The sequence below is a fragment of the Toxorhynchites rutilus genome, chromosome 2, assembly GCF_029784135.1.
Source record: "Toxorhynchites rutilus septentrionalis strain SRP chromosome 2, ASM2978413v1, whole genome shotgun sequence".
NCBI classification, from domain to species: Eukaryota; Metazoa; Arthropoda; class Insecta; order Diptera; family Culicidae; genus Toxorhynchites; species Toxorhynchites rutilus.
Genome location: NC_073745.1, coordinates 52,860,815 through 52,881,796, shown reverse-complemented (window position 1 = coordinate 52,881,796; position 20,982 = coordinate 52,860,815). Strand labels below are relative to the sequence as shown.

Genomic DNA, 20,982 nt, shown 5'->3' with positions numbered 1-20,982 from the left:
AAAACGGCTATGTAACGCTTTAGATAATTCATTTGAACATGCTGATAAAAAATTTCAGCCGAATCGGTCGAGTAGATCCTGAGACACATGGTTTCGAGAAAAACGCGTTTAAAATTCATACAGCTATACTATATCCCTTGAGGTGACTTCATACTTTTGGCTGTAACTTTCCAATGGAATCAAATATCGAAAAATGCTTTTAGGACAATATTTCTGAGGGCATAAGCTTCCCAAAAATGCCTTTTCCAGACCGGGGTCTCCCCTTAAGCCATCTTGTCCATCGCCGAATCGATAAACCGCCAATGTACCATGCATCATCTGACTACCGCCGTCGTGTTTTACTGCGACCACCAAATGGTGAATTTGGAGTACCGATCCTGGTTTCCTCCACGCCATTTGTCTTCCATTCGATTCAAAGATATTGTTTTCGGCTCATCCATATAAAAGACCTTGCTCCAGTACTCCTTAGGTCTGTTTACATATGCCTTATCAAACTGTAGTCTTTTTTCATATTCACCTTTGAGATGTTATACTTTTCATGGCAAACACGACCTCTTAGATTGTTCCTGTAAGCTGCTCTCCGGACAGTGTCTGGGCAGACAGGTCTTCCAATGATGCCGGCTACTTCGGTAGTCATTTTAGGAATGTTTGTTTTAGGGTTCTTTGGAAATGTTTGAACAATTATCCGTTCATCATCAGAAGGTAGGATCCGTTTGCGTTCTCTACCGGGAGATTTTCCATGGTTCCTTCGTGTATATTAGGCTGTCAAAAAAGTCCTGCGGTATTTTTTTTGAATTTTCATTTGTTCATAAAATGAGTTACGATCATCTGTTTTAAGTCAAATATGCGCCGTTTTGTTCGATGACTTGTTCCCAACGAGATACCAACTTCATAATACCCCTGTTATAGAAGCTCGCTACCTTATTGGCAAAAAACTCGGATAGCCAATTTTCACAGGCCTCTTTTGTGGCTAACTTCTGACTACCTAGCTCGTTCGCCATGGACAAAAACAGGTGGTCACTTGTCACTTGGTGCAAGGTTCGGACTATACGGCGGATGCAAAAGAACCTCCCATCCGAGCTCCCGGAGCTTCTGGCGCGTCACCAAAGAAGTGTGTGGCCTGGCGTTGTCCTGATGGAAGACAATGCGGCCTCTGTTTATCAAAGATGGTCTCTTCTTCATGAGTGCTACCTTCAAGAGGTCCAGTTGTTGGCAGTACAGGTCCGAATTGAGCGTTTGGCCATTGGGAAGCAGCTCATAATAGATTATTCCTTGACAATTCCACCAAACACACAGCAGAACCTTCCTGGCCGTTAATGAGGGCTTGGCCACCGTCTGAGCCGCTTCAGCGGGCTTCGACCACGACCGTTTGCGCTTCACGTTGTCGTAAGTGACCCACTTTTCATCGCCAGTCACCATCCGCTTCAAAAACGGGTCGATTTTGTTGCGATTCAGCAGCGATTCACATGCGTCGGTACGGTCAAAGATGTTTTTTTGCGTCAACGTGTGTGGCATCCATACATCGAGCTTCTTTGTGAATCCAAGCTTCTTCAAATGGTTAATAATGGTTTGATGACTTATCCCCAGCTCTTGGCCGATGCTACGGCTGCTACTATGCCGGTCTTTCTCGGCTAATTCAGCGATTTTGTCACGATTTTCGACGACAGGCCTTCCGGAGCGTGGCGCATCTTCGACGATCTCTACACCAGAACGAAAACGTTGAAACCATCGTTGTGCGGTGGAAATGGAAACTGTATCGAGTCCATAAACTGAACAAATTTTATTGGCAGCTTGAGATGCATTTTTGCCTTTGTCATAGTAGTACTGTAAAATATGTCGGATTTTCTCTTTATTTTGCTCCATATTTGCGACACTATAACTCACGAACGGCTTAACCAAACAAAACACTTATAGCGCGCAAAAATACCTTTCCAACAAGCTATAGTATGACTCGATACAATGAATACAACTAGAACTACGCGCTTACACCGACACCTCGCGGAAATACCGCAGGACTTTTTTGACAGCCTAATATTAAAAATGTGCGATTATATTTATAGAAAAAATCAATGTGTATTCGTTCGAATGGTTTAGTAGTAGCTGGTCAATTTCCATAAAGTCTTGGCGTTCGATCGATTCCCAAAAGTTGGCATTTCTTACATGAGTTCACATATTTCTCAATGTCGGATCCGATACCTTCCCAGTACAAATATCTCCGAGCTATTTGTTTCATTTTCTGTATGTCACGGTGGTTTGCATGTAATAACTGCAAAGATGGTAATTTTAGTGTATCAGGGACCACTACTCGTTCACCGAAAATCAAGCACCCTGATTCTACATTTAATTTATTGCTTTTAGCATAAAAATTATTCATAGGTTTTTCTTTAACGCGTCTCGGCCAACCATATTGAACATATCCTAGAACTTTAGATAATGTTGGGTCATTTGATGACTCTACACTAATAGTTTTTGAGTCGAGATTGACAGTCTGATTTTCGATTAAATAGTTTAAATCATTGAAAGTACTGCGTTGACTTTCTTCAAAATCGGCGTTACTCATAATTTGATCTAAAGGTAGTCTTGACAAGCAATCTGCGGGATGGTTCTCCTTACCCGCCATATATGTGATGGTATAATCAAATATAGAAAGTCGTAAATAATATCTCTGTAGCCTGTTTGCAATAATTGAAGGACCTCCCTTTTTGTTCCTGAAAATGCCCAATAAAGGTTTGTGGTCTGTTATAATGGATACCTTCTGACCCAAAACGTATTTATAGAACATTTCCATGGCAAATAAAATAGCAAGTGCTTCTCTATGTAAAATAGGATATTTTTTTCGGTTTTTGGCAATCGGCGTGAAACAAAAAATACCGGTTTGTCGGTGTTAATCATTGTGTGACTAAGAATTCCCGAGATTCCATCGTCACTTGCGTCGCACGTCACGGTGATAGATTTAGACGGATCAAAATATGTTAGAACTTGGGCGCTGCTAATGAACTTTTTGCTGTTTTTAAAGGCTTTTTCACAAGAGTAGTCCCAACTCCACTTAGAATCTTTTGATAAAAGATTGTAAAGAGGGGACAGAACTAAACTTAATTTAGGAACAAACTTGGTATAGAATGTTATCATCCCAAGAAATGCTTTTAGCTGTGTTTTTGATTTTGGCTCTGGCACGGCCATAATTGCTTTCACCTTCTCCGGGTTTGGCGACACACCCGCCTCCGATAGAATGTGACCCAAATATTTCACATAGGAAACGAACCACTCGCATTTCTCGGCATTTATTTTGACATTGTATTTCGCTAACCTTCCTAACACAATTTTGATACTATCTAGTAACTCCTCATCCGACTCGGCCCAAATGAGGATATCATCTATATAAGTTTGTACGTTCGAAATACCCTGTAAAATTCTATCCATGACTGATTGAAAAATAGTAGCTGCCGGTTTGACTCCAAATGGTAACCTGCGATAAGCATACAAACCTTGATGGGTATTGCTAACTAAGAGCTTTTTTGTGTTTTCAGAGACAATGAGTTGTTGATAGGCTCCTCTCAAATCGATGAGAGCGAATTTTTTTGCTCTGCTTTTGTTTGTGATAAGTTCTTCGATAACCGGTAGGGGATAGTGATGAGTGATAATATATGGGTTGACCGTTTCAGATCCGTCCATGCAAATACGAATTTCTTTTTTATTCGGTTTCACTACCACCACTATAGGAGAGGCTCATTCCGCATATTCAACCTTTTTAAGTATACCTTTAGACTCCAGATCATCTAATAGTGATGCCACAGCTTCGCGATGTTTGAACGCGACAGTGTATGGTTTGTGAACTATGGGTTTCGCTCGCTCATCTATATGGATATCAACTACTACATCCTTGATCGGTTCTGTTAGATCATCATCAAATGCCGAAAAGTATTCTGTTTTCAGTTTTTTGATAGTATTCTTTATCCACTGATCTCTTTTCATCTCGGAAAGAGAATTAAGTGAAAAAGTATCCCTCCAGTGTGGCCAGATAGCGTTCAACCAATCGCGGCCTAACAAAGATACAAACTTTTTTGGAGATTTTACTACTTACAGAGATAAACCTACAGCTCTCTGTTTTAATCTCACTCGCACTATTATTCTACCCAACACGTTTACCGTCTCACCAGATATAACGAAAAGCTTTCGATGATCTGGCAAAAGTTTATGATTGCAGAACTTTTCTTTGTATGTATTCAGCGAACATATGGTTACGCATGCACCCGTATCGCACTCCATTAACAAAGTTTGTCCATCAATATTTAATTTCACAAAAGCTGGTGCTGAGTTATTTGACTTACCAATCATAATATTCGAAATTCGGTTTGGTTCATCCTCAGTCTCCGGTTCTTCGATAGACTCATCATCGCCAGTGTCAGCGTCCTCCTCCATACTCATTTTCAGTTCATCCATAGCTGCTGACAATTGGTTGATTCGCTCTTCTACAGCTCTCTTCCTGCTTCTATTTCCCTTAGATAGATGTAGTCCATATCGTGGTTTCTTAATTTTGGGCAGCGTGCAATTGTATTACTGCCAACTTTTGCGTTTCCTCGATGGTTCGAAGTACCATTTTGGCCGGAATATGAACATGCACTTTCGTAAAATTTTCCTGGTTTAACAAAACTATTTTTCTAAATGGAACTATTTTTCCCAACGTAGTTAAGCACATTGGCCCCTTGTGTGGCAATTTTTCGCGCCTCCAGAGCAGCAATTTCTATCGTCTTAGCCTTTTCTAGCAACTGGGCTAAGTTTAACTTGTAGTCTGCGTCTCGAAGCATTGATTCTCTAATTTTGTCACTTCGTATGCCTGCCACGGAAACCGGCTGAACTAGTGTGGCTTCTGTTTCAACACTTACATTGCAATATTCCACAATATTTTGCAGATCTAGAGCAAAATCGTCCAACGTCTCACATTCTTCTTGTTTCCGCGTAATTAATCGGTATCGCTCAGCAAATACATTTTTCTTCTCTTCATGTAAGGTTTTATGTTTCTCGATGATTTGGTCGTATGTTTTATCCACAATCTTGTTCGGTTTAAAACTACTGATTATCCGATTTGCTATTTCCTGACCAACACTAGTAATAAACTCCAAAGCCTTTTCATCGTCTGGAGTTTTGTTCAATACAAAATAAATTTCTACGGTTTGTAGGTAGGAATTTACACTGAAGCCGGGTACATATACAGGAAATCTTCCTTTTGTCCTTTTGTCCACTGTAACTGTGACGAACTTATTTTCGTCTTCTACGAGCGTTGCCATCTTGGCTCAAGAACCAAGCCGAAAAAAATCTTGCACGTCGAAAAACAATTAAATCTAATCTCACTCAACTAGATACCTTATTATTATTATTTCTGAACTAAATCTCACGCCGCTCTTTAATCCTCGTCGCCAGTATTGTCATGACCGCAGGGGACTAAGTCGTTCGGACAGGTCGTATGGAAACACGTCCTTACAGTTCAAGTTATCAATACATACTATACTTTATTCGTGATCCCAGGATATATATGAGATGAGAGTTATCTCTCCTCTCAACTACAACCTAAACGCGCATCTCTATTGCATTGGGCTCGCAGCAAACAATCTTTGTGATTGTGGCGTTGGCTACCACGACATCAAGCATATTGTCTGGTCGTGTATTCGGTTCCATGCTGCTCGCTCTCAGTTCTCAGTTCTCTAGAGCACTGAGAGCACAAGGCAAACAATCGGATATCCCCGTCCGGGATATCTTAGGGTACCGTGATCCTGATCTTCTGCTTCATCTCTACCTGTTCCTCAGAAACGCCGATGTCAACGTTTAATGATGTTTCCTTCGTTGTGTCCCTGTTTCATATCCCTCCTAACCGATCTATAAACTTTTACTTAGTCGCGGCAATACATACACACACTCTTTACAGATGCACGGGCCGAAGGTTGTGCAGTCCACTGATCATTCAACAAGAGCCAAGGGTTGTACCGCTCATGACAACTCTACACGAGCTGATGACCATTCTATCCTGGATTCCTCGAGTCGAGAAAGACGCACCACGCTAGATATGGGGTACAGACTAGGGGGCGTTGCTGATTAATGGTAAGCTGCATCCCAATAGGAAGTATCCCGTGTCGGGCACACGTACAGAGCATTGGAGACAGCAACATCCCAATTACGAGAACACTTGTAATACTAACCTCGAGCTGACCGCGAGTAATCGGTTACATATTACTAACATAGATAATAAGAAAAACTGTCAAAATATTGAACTCCCGGCCCCGTCAGGCTAACGCCATATGAGCCTCGATAAAAATATATATTTTGGAAAAAAAACTGTCCAAGCATTGGTAAAGCGCTGACACCAATCACTGATGAAAAAAGGTACGCGAATTCGCAAAGAAACTTATTTACAAGACTAATTTGTGCGGAGTACTTTAAGGTGTATACTCAATTTTGCGATGCCTAGAATAGAGATTGTTTTAAATTTTTAGAAATAAACAATTAAACTTTTCTCGGAATTTTATTGCACGTACGGCTAGTTAAATGTGTGAGTAATAAATATGCATCAAAAGAATGAATGTATTCAAATTATTTTATACCAAATAAATGGAAAGTATCGTCAAGTAGCATTTGTACACTCAATTTTGCGATGAAATACATGAAATCGAAAAAAAGTCAAATCTATCGGATAAATGTGCATTAAAAGTGCATAAATTGAAATTGGAATAATTACTACAAATGTTCTGTTCCTCATTTTCTAAGCATTCCGAAGAAGGCGGAAAAAGAATAAACGATCAATTTGCAGAGAAAACGTTTTGTCTATATATATATATGTCAGTAAGCGTGTCCTTGTCCCTGAGTTGTACACACCAAGGACGAGAAACAATATTTTTTTTTATTCAATTTATAACCATTTATAGCAGTCAAAGATGATTCGAGTGAGTATTATAGAGCAATTATATTGCTCAGTGCATCCTATTCGTGCATGTTTCATTTTCCTTTTCTATACGGTTCAACTGTTTTTTGTTATTGTTGTTTGTATGTGTCTTCTTAACGGATATAGACATGTTCATAGGAAGTTATACATAATAACCTTTTTTCGAATTTATCGTTAATATATCTTAACAGCTACTGAAATAGGATAGAAACCATTTCCACTGGAAAATGCGTTACCAATGGGAAGATTGTAATCAAATAACATGGCAATAAAACGAAAATTAACCGAGACGGTGTACTTCGGCCGGTAACACTTCAATTTGTAGATAAATTACTCGTGAGATAATGCAATGATACATAAAAAATCATAACCATCAAATATCACGAAGCCGAACCCAATGGCACAAAGCATTACTTCAGCTTCGCATGCGCGATCCGATCGTTGGCAGAAAAGTGAATGGACAAAAGGATACACAAAACACAACATTAGTTACCCCTCCGCTTCACACCTACATCTCATCCACGAAACTTATAACCTGACATAACTGCTTTTATTACCACAGACCATGGGCAGAATCAAGAAATCAAAACAAAAAGACGAAAAATGGTGAGCGCCATAACAGAGATCACTATTCCCGTGGAAAAAAGCTTTTCCGCGAACGCAAAAGCTCCGACAGACTGGTCACTCACACTTCGGTTGAGTTACCAACGCTTTACGAGATCACAATCGCGCGAGTGGTCCCCTATAGGTCCGTGCTTTCCCTTTCCTTGATTGTGGCATAACAACAATATGTGCCACCTGCCTGCCACCTGCGATCCAGTGCAAGGCTTCGATCGACTCCTTGGGCTACTCCCCATATCAGCTGATCCGCATGATGATGAGTGTGGGCTTTCGTGTTAAGGGCCGCGGTTTTTTTTTCGGTGCCGGAATTGTAGCACTACTGAGCTGAATTTGATACATATTGGCGCCGCTTGCCAATATGTGGAACAACAACAGCGCGCCCAGAGTGTGATTAATAATCGCAGCACTGGTAAACTACATCACGGCACGGATAAGCCACCGGCGGGCAGCCTGTAGTATCCATCCATACACGATCCGATCCGCTCCAGTGGCGAATGAATACATCGTAACGTAATTTGCCTTATGTTTGCGGCAAGTTTTATAATTGGTTATAAAATAGTCATTTTCTGTCAGTGTTGTTTGTTGTTCTTTTTTTTCGCCACGCATTGATCGATAACTGCACACATATGTTATGATCGATGCTGATTGCTGCTGCTGTAACGTTCCAGAATTTGACTAGTTCGAACTTTGGGTGTGATTTTCTTGCATGTAAAATTGTTTGAAAAATGAGCTACAAGCGGCGGGAATCTAGCCCTGAAAGGTGTTTCCAAAATTTGCGCAAAGTATCTTTGAACTAACTGAAATTTGTAGGTTGCAAATTTCATGTCGAATAGGTCATCAGTTTTGTTTGTCTCCCCGTGGCGTTCTGCGTATTCTTATTGACAGAACCGACATTTTTGAGATAAAATTGCTTCCAAAAGTTCACCGCTCTTCACCACTTTAAACGTCTTTTAACTACACTCCTTGCTTATGTTACAATCCCTGGAAATGCGTGAAAGGGCATGAGTTCAAGGTAATTTGTAAACTCTTAACCCTCCTGTACTCGCGTGCGAAATCATAACACGTATACTCGCGCACGGTGTCACAGACCGAAAATTGAACTTCTCTCTAATGTTGCCATTGTGTATTTTTCAGGCTTTATTGGCATTTATTTGAAGAAGAGGTTATGATTGAATGAACAAAGTCCACAACAATAGGTTTTCTTCATCTTTATTATGTTTTAATAGTCATCTAATTCAGCCTCCTCAAAACAGAGTAATTTTGATACTCCAACACAAATAACGAAATTCGAATTTTTCACTGTTATTAATTAAAAGTAAGCAACTGAATATAATTCATGGAAGTATTAAGAGCTATAAAATAACATAAAAACGTATTAATCGACTGTGGTTTCATTGGAGTAAGAATCAGAACATAGCATAACTGCATGCTCGAAACAAACATATTTTTGACATTTCATGCAGTTGTTGCGTGTTTTTCGGGCCTCTTATCAGAAGAAGAATGTATGACGACCTTCTAGATAATTACCAGATGATAAAGGTTCTGGAATTTAAAGTTTGCATATTTCCAATATTTTTTGTCTCTGTATTGTTGGTGAACTAAGAATTAATGCCTTTTTTTTAGATGAGGCATGAAAAGATGATATAAAAGGATTTCTAGGAACTTCCTTTTCTTTTTCTTGTTTTCTTGTCGATATTGTCCATTATAATAAAAATATCCCCGAAACCCCCCGTAACTGTTGAAAATTATCATAAGTCACCGATTAGTTTATAGTTTACTGTTTACAATTATTCCACAAGTGAAATTCTTTCACAAGTGTGTATATGTATGACCTTTATATTTAGCGAATAACTCGAAAGTCAAACATTTATATTTTCCTTTGAACGTATGAATCTAACAACGAATATATCGATGAATAGTTAATATATGGATCCGTTCAATCCAGTTACAGAAGGGACTGAAACTAAATAAGAATAGTCCGGTAATGATCTTATGCATGATATGCAATAAATATTCCACGCTACTAACATTAATTTATACATTTCGTTCAACAATATTCTAGAATATGAAAAAAGGCACTTGTCCATAAAAGTTACTCCTATACTCGCGTCGGTGTGTCAGACCGAAAGTGTTAAAAAAGCGGCACACATCCCCTTTGTACCAACACGTGCGATACGCCAAACGATGATGAACGACGAATAACGAAGCTAGAGAGAATCGCAAAGTCGTAGTGTTGATATTTTCTGAGAAATGAACGAATTATTGATTTCTCGGTCTGACAGACCAATGCGCGAGTATAGGAGTGTTAAAGAGGTTAAATATCTGGTATGTAATCTATATATATATATATATATATATATATATATATATATATATATATATATATATATATATATATATATATATATATAAACATGGATTTCTGTCTATTTGTCTGTCTGATTCTTAAGGACTCGGAAACTACTGAACCGATCAACATGAAAATTGGTATGAAGGGGTTTTTGGGGCCGGGGAATGTTTTCGTGATAGTTTGAGACCCCTCCCCCTCTCTAAGGGGGGGGATTGCCATACAAATTGAACACAAATGTCTGCATTACTCGAGAATTATCCAAGCAAATGAAACCAAATTAGGCATATTGAGATTTTAGGGTTTCTATGGTAGTTAATAAATGTTTCTATGGTAGTTAGACTCTCCACCCCCCCTCTCTAAGGGGGGGCTGCCATTCAAATGAAACACTAATTTCTGCATAACTCGAAAACTAAACAAGCAAATGGAGCCACATTTGGCATGTGAAGGTTTTATGGGGCACGAAACGTTTCTATGGTGAATGCACTCCTCCCCCCTCTCTAAGGGGAAAATTCGAATGTGTTCTACAATTACATATTGACAAGCGTTGTTAGTCTATTTGATGTTTGCGCTAGCGAAATTGATCTTTGTTCGAAACTGGAAATAGATTTTAATGTGATGAAACGCACTCCTATATCTGCTTCTATCCATACCAAAAAAAAGGATCGCCGGATGTGTTGATAAGAGCAGAACTCGTGGAAGGAATTGTCCGATTTTTATTCTATCATATTTTCTCTATCAAACATTTATTCCATGTAACGGAGAAATATGTTATTTGCAAGTGGATGAAAAATCTTGCAGGTAAATTGTGTCTGAAAATAATCTGATATTATAATATCGAGTTTTGGTAGAAGTACTGAAATTTTATAGTAAAATAGTTCTGCGATTGGACCCATAAGAACAAAACATAAATTTTAGGCGGGACGAAGTTTGCCGGGTGAGCTAGTAATAAATAAACAAGTTCTCTTAGAAGGAGTTTCGGGATAATATCTTTACCTAGCAGTTTCACAATTATAACGACACGCACAAAGTAAAAAAATTCTCAAACAATATGCAAATTTCATTTGTTCAACTTAAAACAAAATTTGCTGCACGGCAAAAAGAATCGATGTGTCCTTAAGTGAGCCGGCACTCATTTCGGTTAGTCAATCAGGAGCTAGCACAGTGTAGAGATACAGTGGTATACATTCGTTTAGCCGCACCCTATTTTTCCTCAATATTTTAAAAAATAAGTCAATTCTTTGTACAGTTTTGTCATAAGAGACTATTATCGTTTATTTTCATCGAATTCATTCTAAAAAAAAAGTATAAATTCACTTTTTGTTTTCTAAGTAATTCAAATATGTGGAATCAGGGTGAACATTCGTTTAGCCCCATCCTATAATTTCAATAAAAGAAAATTTGTGCGGCAAATTTCGAGTCCAATCGGTAGCTAATATTTAGTATGTCCACCTCCATTTCGGATCACTTTGAAAACTCAATTTGGCATCGAGTCAGACAGCTTTTAAAGTGTTGCCATATTGATTATAGCCCAACATTCCTGAATTACTGCCTTGAAACTGGAAATGTTGTCAAATTGTCATCCGTTTGCATAGACCATCTCAGCCAAGATGGGATTGCAATCGACTGCCAGCAGGTCATTCAAGAAGCGGAATGTCATTCTCGGCAAACCATGCCTTCGATTGCTTGGAAACATGGATCTATGCACAACCCTACTGAAAAAAGGACATCTTCGGTAGCGTTATTCTCAATATGGCCAATCAAAACGTCCTCCAGTAATTGAAGATACTTTACGGAGTTCATTTGGGTGAAAGTGAAACAAATGAGAAGCTTGCTGTGATAGGAAACGGCTCCCCACACTGTCAAACTTCCGCCCCCAAAGTTTCGCTTCGATCTCACGACATGCCGTTGACTTAAATTGTACCAATAGCAGCTGTAACAGTCCGGACCATTCAAATTGAACTTTTTTCGCCGGAAAATACAACATTTCTCCATTCTAGTTTTTATTCCATGTATTGCCGGGCGAAAATGAGATGGTTCTGCTTATGGGTTGCGGTTAGTTTTGGCTTCTCTTGAGGTTTCTTCCACATGATGTTTGGTGACCCATTCAAGTTGCGCGCAATATGCTTCTTCGTTACTGGAACAACCGATTCTGCCTTAATGTATGAGCAGGACATCGTTTCCTGGTTGCTTCGTGTCTCATTCGGCTTTAAGACGCAAAGTAAATTTATTGTTTCCATTTGTTGGTCGTTATATCCCATATTTCTGGCACTATTTGAAGAAATTCCGTACCACTTTCTCAGACAGACCAATTTTTTGGTACGATCGAGCGATTAGAAAACTTTCGTTCACTGAATATCTTCATTATTGACGTGGGACTACGTCTAACCGGAATATATGGGGAGTAAATGAAAACCTAAACACAGAACATGCAGGAAAAAATTAATGATTCCGAAAGCTTATAACTCGAACATTTCTTACTGGATCGGAAAGATGTTTGCATCAACTTTATTTTATCCCATTTATTTATTTAAGGCTCATTAGTATTTTAGCTCTTACAGAGCGGATTTTAATCGTGTACATGTCACATGGTTATCATATATCTATAATTAGCACATTACACAGTTGCCATTCGCCTGTATTCCCTTCTATACCATCATTGTTGAGTTATTTATAGAACAGCAGCCCGATGTGTCTTGCAGAGCAGAGCAGTTGTATTGATAAATCGATCTTATTTCGACCGTGGATCGATCTCCATCGCTGATAATTGTTGCGTGGACGTAGCTATTCTGTAACAACACAAAGATGGTCAATGAGGGTCCTGAGTTTTGAACTCACGATCGATCGCTTACTAAGCGAACGCGCAACCAATGTGGCTACGGAGACCCCCTGTTTGCATCAATTGACAGGGAATATTTCTACGCATCTATTGCAATTAATAAAATGTTATTTTTCTTTAGATAAACCATTGAATAACTGTAAAATGTTAAGCGTTATCTAAACGCCCTAACTGCCTCGTTTTGATTGGTCCGATTTACAGTTTCCCCAACAGAGCCATCAAAACTAAGCAGCCTTGGGGAAATCGGCATTGCAAATACATGAAAGTAAGGGGGTTTTCGTTCTCACCGAAATATGTTCCCTAACAGAGATTTCAAAACCAAGGTGCCTGGAGAAAATCGGCTTTGCAAATACATGCAAGTCGGGAGCATTTTTGTTTAGACTGAAATGCGTTTGCCTAACACAGACTTCAAATCCAAGGCTTCTGAGGAAATCGGCTTTGCAAATAAATGCAAACTGCGAGTACTTTTGTACTCGCTTGCCTCTGTGTTTTTCTTTAACACGGACTTCTAAACTTAGTAGCCTGGAAAAATCGTGCAGACACTAGAGGCGAATGAAATTTCAGGTTTCAAGCAAATTCGCGGTTCGAGAAGTACGTACACTTGAGAGATGCAAACTTCAGAGGGAAATGTAAAATAAAATAATCGTTTGATTATTCTTCCGTTCACATATTTTGTCCTAGGCATCATACCAAACGTAAAAGGACTGTCATTTAATTTACTTGTAACGCAGAACATAATCTATCACAAGGCATGAATTGACCTTATATGTTCAATCTTTTTACTCACAAAGCAAATATATTGAATTGAATTGAATTCGGAAATTGTTTCATTCAATCAAGAATCTAATCGATACAAACAAGTGATTGCTAAGCTAAGATAGTCCCACGTCAACCGTGCGGTTATATCATAGATATAACCCAACTTTTTTTTCCACCCCTCTTCCATCAATATAATACATTTCGCCATTTCTTTAAATTCTACGTAAATCGCTAATCTGACCAACTTCTTATGTTACACATCTAATATTTATCTTGTAAATTGAACATTCCCAAGTATTTTTTCAAAAAACACAGATAAAGGCTTGGTGATTATGCGAAAACTCGATTTTTATGCCCTGCGGCTAAGCGTATGTCTCGGGAAAAAACGACGTTGAATGTTTATATCCACCGATGCCGCCTTGTGTGTGTGTGATTGTGACGCGCGTCCTTTCAATAAAAGTGACTTCAATATACTATCACCACAGCAAATAAGTATCCCGATAAAAAGAACATTCCTAGTTGTTTCGTACGTGCTTCAAGTTTTTGACGTAAAACTACGTCTTTCAGGAAGGGTGCCAAATCAGAAAACAGGTCACGTTTTTATGAAATAAAGTTAACTTTAATATCTATTTTCACTGTGAACGAATTCTCATGATTTGCATACCAATCGAATTGGAAATTCTCTAAGATTTGTTTGATGTGCTATACATTACAATTCGCTAATCTAAAAACGGTTTAAATTCATTAAAACTGGAAGAACCTACTTTTTCCCCATACATTTATTCTGCCGATTTGTGTGCTAACCCTACCCGTATTTCAAACGATTATAACTCGAACATTTCTTGACAGATCGGGAAAATGTTTGCATCAAATGATAGGAAATATTTCTACGCGTCTATCACAATTGATAAAATGTTATTTTTCATGAGATGAAAAATTGAATAACTGTAAAATGTCAAGCGTTATCTAAACGCTCTAGCTGCTAAATTTTGATTGGCCTGATTTGGCCTGAGTTTTCCCCAACACAGACTTCAAAATCGATGTAGCTGTGGAAATCCGTTTTGAAAATATACATGCAAGTCGGGGGTATTTTTGTTCCCACTGAGCTGTGTTTCCCTAACACGGACTTCAAGATCAATGTGCCTGGGGGTATCTGCTTCATCATAACATGTAAGTCGAGGGTATTTTTGTTCCCACTGAGCTATGTTTCCCTAACACGGACTTCAAAATTAATGTGCCTGGAGAAATCCGCTTTGCAAACACATGCAAGTCGAGGGTATTTTTGGGTGTTGAGTACTTTTGTACTCGCTTGTCGTTGTGCAGACCGGAATATGTTTCCCTAAAACGTACTTCTAAACTGAGAAGCCTGGGAAAATCGTCATTTCAGATACTTTAGGTAAATGAAATTTCGCGGTTCAAGAACTAACATAATTTATTACAAAAATTTCGATGCATTTTAAAATAATATTCGAAGTGGTAAACAAGTGAATTGCATAGGATAACTGCGTAGTTCTACGTCGAAGATATGCGGTCGTGTCCTAGATACAACCCCATACAATTTTTTTTTCAAGTGCGACTAAACGAATGTCTATCACTGTATTAGAAGATCAATCAATGAACAGTTCTGCGATTGGACTCATGAACTTGCGTTTAATAAGAAAACGTGAATGTTCGAAGGTATTGATAACAAAAAACCAATTTTGGGCGGGACGAAGTTTGCCGGGTCAGCTAGTTTGCAATATATAAGTTAGAGCAAAGAATCCCACTTTTTCATTGTCACCCTAATGCAACTTAGGAAAAAAGCGCTAAATCGGTTATATTGAAAGATAGAAAAATGCTTTGTTCTAAAAAGTTGTTTAAAATGATTGGGGCTTTAACATTGTCGAACTATGTTTATCTCTATCTACAAAGATAAGAATTTAGATTTCTTATTTCATCGACAATTTTGGTCAACCTATTTCTGATAACCTGAAAATGAGCGCTCTATCATATGTAACAAGTTTGTTGAAGACAGTTTTTGTCTAAAGTAAAAATGTCTCTCACAAAGTTGTTTTCTAACCAAGTTACTTTAGGGTAACCATGAAAAAAACGGTTGTTTTGCTCTAACTTTTATATTTAAAATTCTACATCAAAATTGTCTTCGTACGACTTTTAGAGCTTATAAATACCAATATTATGCTATGCATTTGTCAATATCTTAATCCTGCTCAAAGTTATTGATGGGTTTTCATCCAAAAACTCATGATTTCAATTTTAATTTACTCAAATACAAAAAATAACATATCTTTGAAAATCACATATTATATGGAGGGATTTTTTTTTTCAAATTCCTTCAACAAACATTTTTTTATGTTTGCCCCAGAAAGAATGGCAAGCAATTGAAGAGAGCGTATTTTTTTGGAAGAAATATCAATAACTTTGAGTGAAGTTGAGATGTTGACAAGTTCTGCATCGCAAAATGTTTGTATTAGTATATTCTAAAAGTCTTTCGAAGATGTAGAAGAATTTGAATTTGAAATATAAAAGTTGAACTTGAACGCAACTTACAGAAAAAGGCGATATATCGGTTATTTCAAGAGATAGAAGAATACTTCGTTCTACAAAGATGTCTCAAATAACTGGGACTACATTGTCGAACTATGTTTACCTCTATCTATAAAAATAAGAAAGTTATATTTTTCATTTCATCGACAATTTTGGTCACCCTATTTCTGATAACATGAAAATGAGCGCTCTATCATATGGAACAACTTTATTGAAGATAGTTTTTGTCTAGAGAATAACTGTCGAGCTCTAAATGCTAATTTCCACCTATTTCTGATAACATGAAAATGAGCGCTCTATCATATGGAACAACTTTATTGAAGATAGTTTTTGTCTAGAGAATAACTGTCGAGCTCTAAATGCTAATTTCCACTTAAATGCATCTCCTGGACCATTGTGCAATGGAATCAGCCGGTACCTCGCTCACCCAAAACATAGCATCCTTAATTGTTGATTCCCTTAACCATGTCATCTAACTCTCCTTGGCGACCAAAAAGCTCACGCTTTTGCTTGTAGCTGAACTTGACCATTTGAATAATATTTTGATCCATGGGTAACAGATCGACGAATATTTTTTTTGATTATCAAAACATAACTCCTTTCCCCAGGACGCACCCAACAATTTTTGGCAAATAATGCTACGTTGAGAAGGCAACAGTTCCACTGGAACGTTAGTGCCATCCAAGGAGAAGAAGAATACACTAATATCAAATCGTACATGAAATCACTAAGAACTATTGTTGAGGGACTCTCATTCTAAATTTCTTACATTATGATCGACGTATCCTGGATGACTATGTAAGATATGTTATATAGCATAATTTTCCATTGATTATTGATGTACATTAATGAACCTTTTTCCTCACACATCGAAAGAAGTCCGTGGGTGGTGCATGGAAGAAGACATACTTGAAGGTGGTAAAAAGGTTAATTATACCATACTCATCCGGTTGAATAAAAAAGGAAGAAAATATATTATTCGTAACAAGCGCTAACCATCCGAGTGGTCAATATGTCTAATAACATCTCTCTCAAAGCGACCCATTATCCATTCATGATCATTATGAATCATTGCACAATCTCGGAATTATATCATTCAAAAACTGATTCACTCTAATTATACACAAGTGGCGCATCCATCCAGCGGTGGAGTTTTTCCGCACGGCGCATGGACTCGATCGTAGAGGTTTTTTTTCTTCTACACTTCAACTCAAACTCAAAACCAACTCCCCATCCGAAAAGAGAATGCCCAACTGCGGATCCGTCGCCGCTACCACCGGCAGCCCTGTACCCATACCTGCATGCGGCTCGATTGAGCGTGTTTCTGTCCCCAGAGCTTCTGTCGTAGAGATCGGCAGCGTAGAGCGACAGCTCGCAGCTCGCAGTTAAGAAACGCCAACTTGCTTGACTTCGGCAGTTCCACACCTGGCCGGGCACTCGCTCAAAGCTTTTGGATCGTTGCCACAGCTTACCGTTGCTGCCAAAGCGTGTGTTGCGCCTGGCCACTGCAGGTTAGTCGAATTTTACGCGTACTATCGATTGGACGCAGATTGGCCAGACTCGATCCAGAGAGGTGTGCTGCGATCGATCGGAGGCAGGTTTCAGTTGTTTCTTCCTCGATTTTTTTTCTGGTACAAACAGTGCGCGAGTGCGAACGAATCCCGCGCGCAAAAGACGGGGACTTTGGGTGGATTGGCTGCGGTGTCTGCAATACACCCGCATTGAGCATTGATTTGAAGTGATTCCAAGACGGTGGATTATCGTTGCTGCCGCTGGTAGCGAAAACCAAAAAATTGGAAATTCGAATCGAATTGCGACAGTTTAGTTTTTCCTCGAGGGCGCTAAAGGAAACACTCTATTGTGATATTGTACGGTGGATAAAATTTATGTTTGCATCTAAAGCGACTCGGTGGTTTTGTGAAACAGAAAAAAAGTAGTAGAGTGGTGTTTCGAAGCCATTTCGCCGGTTTGACATCCTCTTCTTCGGTGATTGTTGCATATGCGCGGTACGGATTAAATTTCATAGGAGAAGTTAAAGAAAACTTATACCGAGCAGAGAGCTTCGACAGAGGCTGCAGGCTGAGAAATAAAGTATCACATCGGTGTGACCCTCAACAAAGAGAAAGGGAACGAGTGATCAAGAAATCAGTTTGTAGTAAAACAAGAAACCCGTACAAAAAATAAGAAAAAAATAGTTAAGGTGTAAAAGTTATGTGCTACAGATATTGTGCTGCATCCGGTTTCGAGTAGACGAAGTCCACAAGGTCGTATTGCTGCAGTTTGAGTAAGTTTAGTGTGATTACTGAAATTGGGTTGTGGACGAATTGATGACCTTGACTGAAGTGTAGAAATTTGGTATCAATTGCAAGCAATGTATAGAGAAGAATCTTCCTCAGTTCACGTTGGTATATATGTTTATTGATTGATCGTACATGAATCATTCAGTAGTGATTTTTTGTTAAAAGTTCACTAAAAGTATGAATAAGGAAGACAATATATTACGATTACAGGAATGTTTAGATTCGAAAGAATTTTCGTAAAACTTGAATGATTCAGTGGCTGCTACTGTTAGTTGTTGTTAGTTACAATGATTGGTCTTATATTTTGTGGTTCCAAATCCTACACTTGTATTCCAGTACGTTTTATATTTTTTTTTCTTACATTCGTTTTATATTGAGTTCTTCTTTTTTCATCTTGAGTCCCTATGTTTATTGTGTAGTTTGTTTCTTCTTAATTCATTCTAATATTTTCTACCATATTCATGTCGCATTCGTAATGAGAATTAGTAAAATATATTTTAAAGGTTCATCAGTCTTGTGGAACACATATAGATTATAATACCATTATCAAGATATTGTACTTTTGGAATTTTTCAAAATTATTTTTCTCTCACTTAATCACATCACTATCTCAGGACTATGGTCACAGGCCATAACATTAGAGACAAGATATATCTTCAGATATTCATCTAGTTTTAAAATCAGGGCTTCTTTACTTCACATCATAAAGTATTTTTACCTTTTCTTGAAAAGCTACAATTCCGTGAGTAAAATTCCATGACAACATATTTACCTTTTCAAAGTCTGTTTTATGTTTTGATTTTTGAAATTGCTGGATTTAAACATTCTAAAAAGGGTTTATAAATTAATTGTCGAAATTTATCAATTTGTTGGGGCATCATTTCTTAATCGAATACTGAAAAACATAGATAGAATAGTATTTTTTTTTAAATGGACGCGATCTAAGGTACAAATGGAAGCCGATTGATCAGACTGAGCTATCTACTAATATGGTCAGAAACTTATTTTGATATCGAGGTGTTCAAATCTCGCGTAATTCCAGGTTGATACGTTTTATGACTAAAATCTATCTTTTTCTCGCTCGCCACCATTTTCTCTAAACTTTCGTTAAGCATGAGAATCTCTCGTCTACAAAGATGTTCAGAGAGTTAGAGTTTCGAGATTAAAGTTTTTTAATCCTCTACCGCCCAAGTTTTTTATTTATCTAAAAAAAAACATACTCCACTTTTATCTCGAATTTCCGACTTTCAACATAAAATACTCCTAGCAAAAAGCTGCCAGCATAAAAACAATGTGTATGACAGTTAATCTCTAGAAAAAAAATGTCTTCGACAAAGTTGTTACATATGATAGAGCGCTCATTTTCATGTTATCAGAAATAGGGTGACCAAAATTGTCGATGAAATAAAAAATCTAACTTTCTTATCTTTATAGATAGAGGTAAACATAGTTAACATAGTTAACAGTAAACATAGAGCACTTACTTTTATGTTAGCAAAAATAGGGTGACCAAATTGTCGATGAAATAAAAAATCTAACTTTCTTATCTTTGTAGATAGAGATAAACATAGTTCGACAAGTTGTAGCTTCAATTATTTTAAATAACTTTGTAGGACAAAACTTTATCCTATCTTTTTATATAATCGATTTAGCACTTTTTCCAAAGTTGCATTAGGGTGACCATCAATATATCAATATCAAAACTGTCTTCGTACGACTTTTAGAGCTTATCAACATTTTGCGATGCAGAATAAATAAATATCAATAACTTTGAGTGAAGTTGAGATATTGACAAGTTATGCATCGAAAAATGGTTGTATTATTAAGCTCTAAAAGCCTTTTGTATACAGTTTGTATGTAGAATTTGAAATATAAAAGTTAGAGCAAAAAAACTGTAATTTTCATGGTGACCCTAACGCTACTTAGAAAAAGGCGCTATATCGGTTATTTTAAGAGATGGAAAAAAAAACTTTGTTCTACTAAGATGTCTCAAATAACTGAGACTACAACATTGTCGAACTATGTTTACCTCCATCTATAAATATAAGAAAGGTATATTTTTTATTTCATCGATAATTTTGGTCACCCTATTTTTGATAACATGAAAATGAGCGCTCTATTATATGTAATAACATTGTCTAAGATAGTTTTTGTCTAGAGAATGACTGTCGAGCTCTAAACGCTAATTTCCACTTAAATACATCTCCTGGACCATTGTGCATTGTGGCTATTTTCCTTCAATGCTCGACCAGAACACATTGAACGGGTTCGTTACCTATCACGTGTGGTTGCTCCAATGATTTTAGAAGGGTATAAGGAGTGTATCGAGGTGTAATTTCAAACATTTTATACGGGGTGCAAAAGGGTGCATATTTTCTGAACGCATATTCATAGCATGTTTGTAAAAAACATAACAGCAGATCACTTTATTACGTTTGCAAAGTTGTTCTCAACATGTCGCGAATTGAATTGGAAATTTAAAAAAAAACTTTTGCACATTTGGTGTGCCGAGAGGGGTGTTACATTCAATTTGTGAAAAGGCCCAAATATCGCCCGGAGAGTGTGGAAAGAATAATCGAGAAATTTAAGAATAAGTGTTCTCAGGAGGACCTTTTATCTCGAATTTCCGACTTTCAACATA

General features: G+C 37.8%; 1 protein-coding gene across 3 annotated transcripts in view; it reads left to right on the top strand.

Moving 5' to 3' along the window:
* Positions 1–17,475: 17,475 nt before the first annotated feature.
* Positions 17,476–20,982, top strand: part of LOC129767519 (mucin-2-like) — a 223,023-nt gene continuing 219,516 nt past the window's right edge. For all 3 annotated transcript variants that reach the window (XM_055768509.1, XM_055768508.1, XM_055768507.1), the window contains exon 1: positions 17,476–18,325. The gene's annotated coding sequence lies outside the window, so the exon portion shown is untranslated. The remainder of the gene's footprint in view (positions 18,326–20,982) is intronic.